This window comes from Amblyraja radiata, chromosome 8, assembly GCF_010909765.2.
Source record: "Amblyraja radiata isolate CabotCenter1 chromosome 8, sAmbRad1.1.pri, whole genome shotgun sequence".
In the NCBI taxonomy this organism is placed as follows: domain Eukaryota; kingdom Metazoa; phylum Chordata; class Chondrichthyes; order Rajiformes; family Rajidae; genus Amblyraja; species Amblyraja radiata.
The window spans coordinates 67,280,235-67,288,035 of record NC_045963.1 but is presented as its reverse complement, the minus strand read 5'-3'; the positions used below and the strand labels follow the sequence as shown (position 1 = coordinate 67,288,035).

Here is a 7,801-nt window from a genome sequence, read left to right as displayed (position 1 = left end):
GACTTGGTGGGCCAAAGGGCCTGTTTCTGAAGGGAAGTTTTGGTTTTACTGAGTGTCGCGGGTGCTGGTAACACGCTGCCAGGAGTGGTGGCGGAAGCAGATACAATAGTGGCAATTAAGAGGCTTTTAGATAGGCACGTGGATATGATGGGAATGGAGGGAACTGGTTCGTGTGCAGAGAGAGAGGTGAACCATAGATTCATGTTCGGCATGGACACTGTGGGCCGAGGGGCCTGTTCTGTTCTATGGGAGTTGCCCTGTCAGCCACCATCCTGACTTGGGAATATATGGCTGTCCATTCACTGTTGCTGGGTCAAAATCTTGGAACTCCATTGTGGGTGTGCCTACTCCTCAAGATGGCAGCTCACCACGATCTTCCCAAGGGCAATTAAATGCTGGACATCCCATCGGAATGATTTATAATCAGACTCAAAATGCCCGTACAAAGCATACACACAGGTTCCATGGAAAATAAATACCAATAAAATAAAAAATAAGGTGGTGCATTTCGTAGAAGGAGTATGGCAGCAATGTGGCAGAAGGAACAGTGGAATTAAGGATCAGGTGGATAAGGCTATACATGCACAAATCATTAAAGCAGTGCCACAAGTTAATGGGAACTTTAAAAGGCAGTAAGACATCGGGATTCACTTCTAGAGCAATAAATAACTGGTGTTGATCTTGTATAAAATCTTGTTTAGTCCATGGGGGAGTACAGTGCAGATAGCATGTTACAAATAGACTAAGGTCACTTATAGGGAAAATATGAAAAAAATCAATGAAGGAACTTCTGTCCTTACTGTGCACTTTACTGTAAAATTCCAATAATACGGCACGCTCAGAATGTTGGCGGTGCTAGAATAATGGATTTTCAGGAATGCTGGTTGTTATTCCTATTCCTAACCCAACACTTTTAATTCAGTTAAATTTAAAGGGAACTAGACCAAGTGCAGACCCGTTGGGTCTGTTTCCCCAACGCGCGTTTGCGGGGGGGGGGGGGGTTGGGCGGGGGGGCTGCGGCATCACACTCACGCTAACCACCCCCCAAACACCACAGGCGGGGGGAGGGGGGGGAGAGGGAGACGGGGTGGGGAGAGAAGAGGGGAGAGGGGGAGGAGGAAAGGGAAGATTGGGGAGGGAGAGGAGAGCGGGGTGGGGGAGAGGGAGGAGGAGGAGAGTGGGGAGTGGGAGGTGAGCGGGGAGGGCAGGAAGGGGTGGAGAGGGGTAGGGCGGGTGGGAGAGGGGATGTTAGAGGTGGAGCGAGGGGATGAGGGGAGAGAGGGGTAGGGGGAAGGGAGGGGGGAGGGAGAGAGGTGGGGAAGGGGGAGGTAGAGGGGAAGAGTGGGGAGTGAGGTGGAGAGGGGTAGCGGGGAGTGGTGCAAGAGAGGGGAGGGGGTGGGGGGGAGATGGGTGGGGGAGGGGGGAGAAAGGGGGAGAAAGGGGGTGAGAGGGGAGGAGGGAGGGGAAGGAGGAGGGAGAGGGGGGAGGGGAGAGAGGGGGAAGAGTGGGGAGGGAGGGGGAGAGCGGTAGGGGGGAGGGGGAAGAGTGGGGAAGGAGGGGGAGAGGGGAAGAGTGGTGAGGGAGGGGGAGGGTAAGAGTGGGAGAGGGGAAGGGGGAGTGGTGGAAGAGGCAGAGATGGGTAGGGGGGAGAGGTGGGGGTTGGGGGTGGGAGGGGAGGAGGGAGAGGGGTGAGGAGAGAGGAAGAGGGGAGAGAGGGGTGAAAGGGAGGAGAGAGGGGGTGAGAGAGGGTGGGGGGAGGGGGGAAAGAGGGTGGGGGAGGAGGAGAGAGGGGGGGGAGGGAGGAGGGAGAGGGGAAGAGTGTGGAGGGAGGGGTAGAGCAGAGAGAGGGGGAAGAGTGGGGAGAGAGAGGGAAGGGAGGGGGGAGAGAGAGGGGTGGGGAGGGATATGGGGAGGGGTGGGGAATTGGGGGGAGATAAGTGGAAGAATGAGGAGGGAGGGGGAGAGGTGTAGGGGGGAGTGGTGGAAGTGGGAGAGAGGGAGGGGGAGTGGTGGAAGAGGGAGAGAGGGGTAGGGGAAGGGGGTGGGGGGAGAGAGGGAGGGAGAGGGGTGGGGGAAGAGAAGTGGAAGAGTGGGGAGGGAGGGGTAGGGGGAGTGGTGGAAGGGACAAAGGGGTAGGGGGAATGGGGTGGGGGAGAGAGGGAAGGGGGTGGGGGAGAGAGGGAAGTGGGGTGGGGGAGAGAGGGATGGGGTGGGAGGAGGAGGGGGAGAGGGGTGAGGAGATGGAGATGGAGAGAGGGGTGGGGGAGGACCCCGAGCGAGGCGGCGGGCGGGCAGGCGTCGAACCGGGTTTGGAGGGGGGAGGAAGGATTTTATTTAAAAACGTGTACATAAAAATGTCCAAATGTTTTAAGGAATGGATGATTGAATGTAAAAGTGAAATCGCTAGCGAAATGGGAAAAATCTCGGGGAATTTCGGATTTGTTTTGGCGTAGCAAGGAATCAAAGGCCGAATCTGGCACCCACAAACACACACACACACAGTTTTAATATATAGATAGATAGATGCATCAACCAGGGGCCCCGGTGACCAGGTGAGGAGTGCAGCAACTGGGGCCTTAGCGATTGATCGGGACCACGGCAACCGGTGCCCCGGCAACCGAGCGGAGACCACGGCAACCGGTGCCCCGGCAACCGAGCGGGGACCACGGCAACCGGGGCGGGTGGGCAACAAGCCAAACATCAAACAATTGGGATTTCCAAAAGATCAGACAGCAAATTATTGGAGTTTTCCCGCATTTCCAATTATGTCCCAACTTAAAATGCGGTTGAAAATAAACAGCAGTCGTCAGAAATTTGAAATGCATACAAAAATAAAATGAGGTGCAAAACCTCTGCAGTCTGGAATTGTAACTCGGTTTCCCTTTCCATTGAGGCTCCCCGACCTGCTGAGTGTTTCCAGTATTTTGTATTATCTCAAAACCTATAAACACATTGTTAGTCCGATTCTCACTCACAGAACAACGTACACACAATGTGTAGTCAAGTTGAAACAAGCTGCATCATTTTTTATTGTTGCGTCACACACAGTGACTACAGAACAAAAAGTGTAAACATATGCAATGAGCAAACATTAGGTCCATGTCAACCACGCCAATAATATCTTCCAAATTTGTTGCTATCTCAAGCTTAAAGAGGCACCTTATTTACCGGTGAATGCGTGACCACCCTCTGCAGACTTGCACCTAGCCCCGTCTTGCTTTCAATTACCACAGCGGCAGAGGCCTCTGCATGCGGAATGTGACAGGGGAAGGTTGGGTGCTGAGACTGTTCACTTCACGGCCAATACTTCCCATTATTTCAGGTGTTAGAAGTCTAGTGAAGGCAAAATCTTGGTCACCTTGTGACCGTGCTGAACTGTGACCTTGGTCACAGATATTTATCAGCAAGAGAGCAATGATCACTTGAGAAAGCAGACATGGAAAGATTAATAACAAGCTGACTTGACCCTTGCATGTTATGCTCAGGGTTAACTGTTAACTGTTCAAGATGTAGAAACAAGGAACTGCATATACTGATTTACAAAACAAAGACAAAGTGCTGAAGTGACTCAGTTGGTCAGGCAGCATCCCGGGAGAACGCACAGTCCTGATGTTTCGGGTCAGGACCCTTCTTCCTTCTTTTACGAAGAAAGGTCCTGAACCGAAACGTCACCTATCCATGTTCTCCAGGGATGCTGCGTGACCCGCTGAGTTATTCCAGCACTTTGTGTTGTTAACGGTTCAAGTATTTGCTTACAAAAACCTGCAATAAATCGTGGAGCTCGATATAATCTTTTTTTTTAAATGGACCCAAGGGATGATTATCAGTAGTTTCAAGCCTAATGGGTGATAAAGTAAAACAAAACTTTCCTCAAAATCAATTTTAGGCTCGTAACAAGAGCCCAGTTGGATGTGGTATTGTGCATGGAAAGGAAACATGGATTCATTTTCATTTGGCATTTTAAGTGATGTCAAGGAATAAATTGGTGGTTTCAAAAATCCACAAAATGCTCAGAATTAATTACAAAGTACTTTAAAGTACTTAATTTTAGCCCCATCTTGGTCTGGAAGGTGCAAGCCATTCATCTGTTTGATTCTGATAGATAGTTCATAAAGATGAACATAAGAGACATTGTCAAATTTAGATTCAACAACCCTTTGCCTCTGAACAGCTATGTAATGTTTCCTTGTGCAATGTGTGTGTGTGTGTGAGAGAGTGTATGTGTGTGAGTGTGTGTGAGTGTGTGTGTGTGTGTGTGTGAGTGAGAGTGAGTGTATGTGTGTGTGTGTGTGAGTGTGAGTGAGTGTATGTGTGTGTGAGTGAGAGTATGTGTGTGAGTGAGTGAGTGTATGTGTGTGAGTGTGTGTGTGTGAGTGAGTGTATGTGTGTGAGTGAGTGTATGTGTGAGTGAGTGAGAGTGAGTGAGTGTATGTGTGTGAGTGTGTGTGTGTGAGAGAGAGTGTATGTGTGCGAGTGTGTGAGTGAGTGTGTGTGTGCGTGTGAGTGTGTGAGAGCGTGTGTGTGTGAGAGAGTGTGTGTGTGTGTGAGAGAGTGTGTGTGTGTGCGTGTGTGTGTGTGCGAGTGCGAGTGTGTGTTTGTGCGTGAGTGTGAGTGAGTGTGTGTGTGTGTGAGTGTGAGTGTGTGTGTGTGTGTGTGTGTGTGTGTGTGTGTGTGTGTGTGTGTGTGTGTGAGTGAGTGTGTGGCATTGGGCACGGTAACCATGTCACTACAGAATACTGAAATATAAAATGACACCTGACTTATAACACATTTTAAATTAGTTATTCAGCATCGTCATATCCAACCACAAATATCAAGTTATTAAATATGCATCAATGTTGTTGATAGAGACTGGATAAGATTCATCAGTGCAGAATGCTTGCATCAGGAAACTAGGGCTTAACTTAATACAAAACTTGATCAAGGCCTTGGTAATCTTCCCACAACTTCATTAAAAGGCAGATGGAGCTGATGTTTATTCATCAAGAAACAGGATATTTGAGTAATCTGGAATGCACATAGAAAATCAAATTATTGGATGCAATTTCATGCACAATTTTTACCATCCTCCCCTCCCTGTTATTGATACACCAGAACTCCACGCAGGCTCTGGGCTGTTTCCCTACTACAGTCAGACATTGAACACCCATGTGGGATTTGGTAGAGTTGCTGCCCTACAGCGCCAGAGACCGAGGTTCGATCCTGACTGCGGATGCTGTCTGTACGGAGTTTGTACGTTCTCCCCATGACCTGTGTGGGGTTTCTTCGGAAGCTCCGGTTTCCTTCCACATTCCAAAGACGTACAGGTTTGTAGGTTATTTGGCTTTGGTAAGATTGTAAATTGGCCCTAGTGTGTAGGATAGTTTTAGTGTACAGGGTGATCGTTGGTTGGCACATACCCGGTGGGCCGAAAGGTCTGTTTCCACGCTGCATCTCTAGAGTAAAGTAAAGCACGATCTGGATGATAACACCACAAGTGTAACAATGAGAACCCTTACACTCTTTCCTTGTGACATGCCATGGTGTCATTTCGCTTCCTTCCATTTCAGAATTGGTTCTAGCCCTTCTCCTGACTTACCAACACTACATTGAACTTTGTAATTGACTGGAGGCTTTGATTATACGGTCAAAACTCTGGAGCAAGGCTTGACCTGGCCTCGTCAGCTTAGATTCTTGGATGTAACTACTGAGACCAAGCCCTTGCACTATATTAAAACCACTGTTACCTGACACGAATCGACCCTCATCATGAATCTGACTGCACAGGATCAAAGATGGGCTTTCAAATTCACATTCTCTCTTTAACAAGTTCCTTCAGAACTATCAACAGAAGTAAACATGGCCCACTTTGTCTGCCCTTGCAAGCAACATTGCGGCACTCATGAAAGCATGTAGTTACATTTTCTCCAGCTTATAAAATGTATTAAGCTCTGAATGCACTTTACGTCCTAAAACAAACAGGAAGATCAGGATAGAATTATATTGTCTAAATCAGTTCTGGACAGACCTTTTTGATTTAGCAACAAGCAAGCAGAGTGAGAAAGATGAGGATCAAGGCTAATGCAATACTAACGCTCAACATATGAGGAGCATTTGGCGGCTCTGGGTCTGTACTCGCTGGTGTTCAAAAGTATGTGAGAGGGACCTCATTGAAACTTACCAAATAGTGAAAGGCCTGGATAGAGTGGATGTGGAGAGGATGCTTCTACTAATGGGAGTGTCTAGGAGCAGAGGACACAGCCTCAGAATAAAAGGAAGTAACTTTAGAAAGTACCTTTAGAAAGGAGATGAGGAGGAATTTCTTTAGTCAGAGGGTGATGAATCCGTGGAATTCAATGCCACAGATGGCAGTGGAGGCCAAGTCTTTGGGTATTTTTAAAGTGGAGATTCTTGTTTAGTAAGGGTGTCAAAGGTTACAGGGAGAAGGCAGGAGAATGCGGTTGAGAGGGAAAGATAGATCAGCCATGATTGAATGGCAGAGTAGACTCGATGGGTAGAATGGGCCAATTCTGTTCCCATAACATATGTAGTTATTCCTCTGCTGCAGTCAAGGAGGAGGACTGCACTGCTGGAGGTGCTCTGCTAATCCAAAATGCCATGTGTATTCATTGGTGGACATAGAAAATCCTTCAAGAAGATTTCCAAATGAGCAGGTCAATACCCAAATATATAAAAAATATAGTGAGTGACCAACTTCCAAGTCACAAGGCACTTGCCTCCTCTCTGCCGCAAGGTCGGATCGCCAGTCAATGCTGATCATGTCCCCTCCCTTGGTAACGTCACTGAGATTGGAATCCAGTGCCACAGGATTTTACCAACTATGAAAGGGAACGTTTGAAGACAAAGACCTGGAAACCTGGCAGGAAGCACATTACTCAAGATGCTGGCAGTAATCTTCAGTTCTCCATGTCTCCAATCTTCACCCTCCTGAAATATTGGAGACATGGACAACTGATAACAGGAGGTTCAAAAGCTTTGAAGAACCACAAACATTGTGTCTCCCCAAAGTGCTCCAGATCTATCGTCAGGAGAGTGAATTATTCTCCTTGATAAACAGCACCACGTATGACTCTGCCCACAGTCATCCAAGTCTGACAAGAGGTCACATTGTTTGCACAGATTCCCACAACGAGGCCTCCTCTCCTCGAAGCTCAATCACAGCCAGTAGTTCCCTGGGGAAAGAAGCCCTTCAAAGATGTTCTCAAAACAACCTTCCAGAATATAACATCCCCACTGGACAAAGACTACTCAGACTCACGGAGAGGCAACTAGGAAGGCGTCCAAAAAGACGGGAGAATTTTAAAGGCAAATGCCAACAAAAGGAGTGCACAATAATTAAATCAAGCCAGCAGCGGGTTCGTCATTTCGACTTTTTTTGTTTTTTTACTATGTCCAAATGTATGTTTTAGTGTCTCTCGGTATGTCTTGTGTGGGAGGTGGTGGGGGGGGGGGGGGAATAAGGGGAAGAGAGAACCATTGGGAGAAAAGGGTACTATGTTTTGCATACCCAGGCATACAAAGAATCGCCCCTACGTGGCGATTCTTTGTATGCCTAGGTATGCAAAACAAAGCATCTCATTGTGACTAGATGCTGCCTCACCCGCTGAGTTTCTCCAGCATTTTTTGTCTACCTTCGATTTTTCTCGCATCAGCAGTTCTTTCTTAAACATCTTAAAACACGTACAGTTTTGGTCTCCAAATCTGAGGAAAGACATTCTTGCCATAGAGGGAGTACAGAGAAGGTTCACCAGACTGATTCCTCGGAAGTCAGGACTTTCATATGAAGAAAGACTGGATAGAC

The 7,801-nt window shown here is 48.0% G+C and overlaps 1 protein-coding gene across 1 annotated transcript in view; it reads right to left on the bottom strand.

The window, feature by feature from the left end:
* Nucleotides 1–3,000: 3,000 nt before the first annotated feature.
* Nucleotides 3,001–7,801, bottom strand: part of mthfd1l (methylenetetrahydrofolate dehydrogenase (NADP+ dependent) 1 like) — a 189,319-nt gene continuing 184,518 nt past the window's right edge. The window contains exon 28 of the mRNA XM_033026140.1: nt 3,001–5,007. The gene's annotated coding sequence lies outside the window, so the exon portion shown is untranslated. The remainder of the gene's footprint in view (nt 5,008–7,801) is intronic.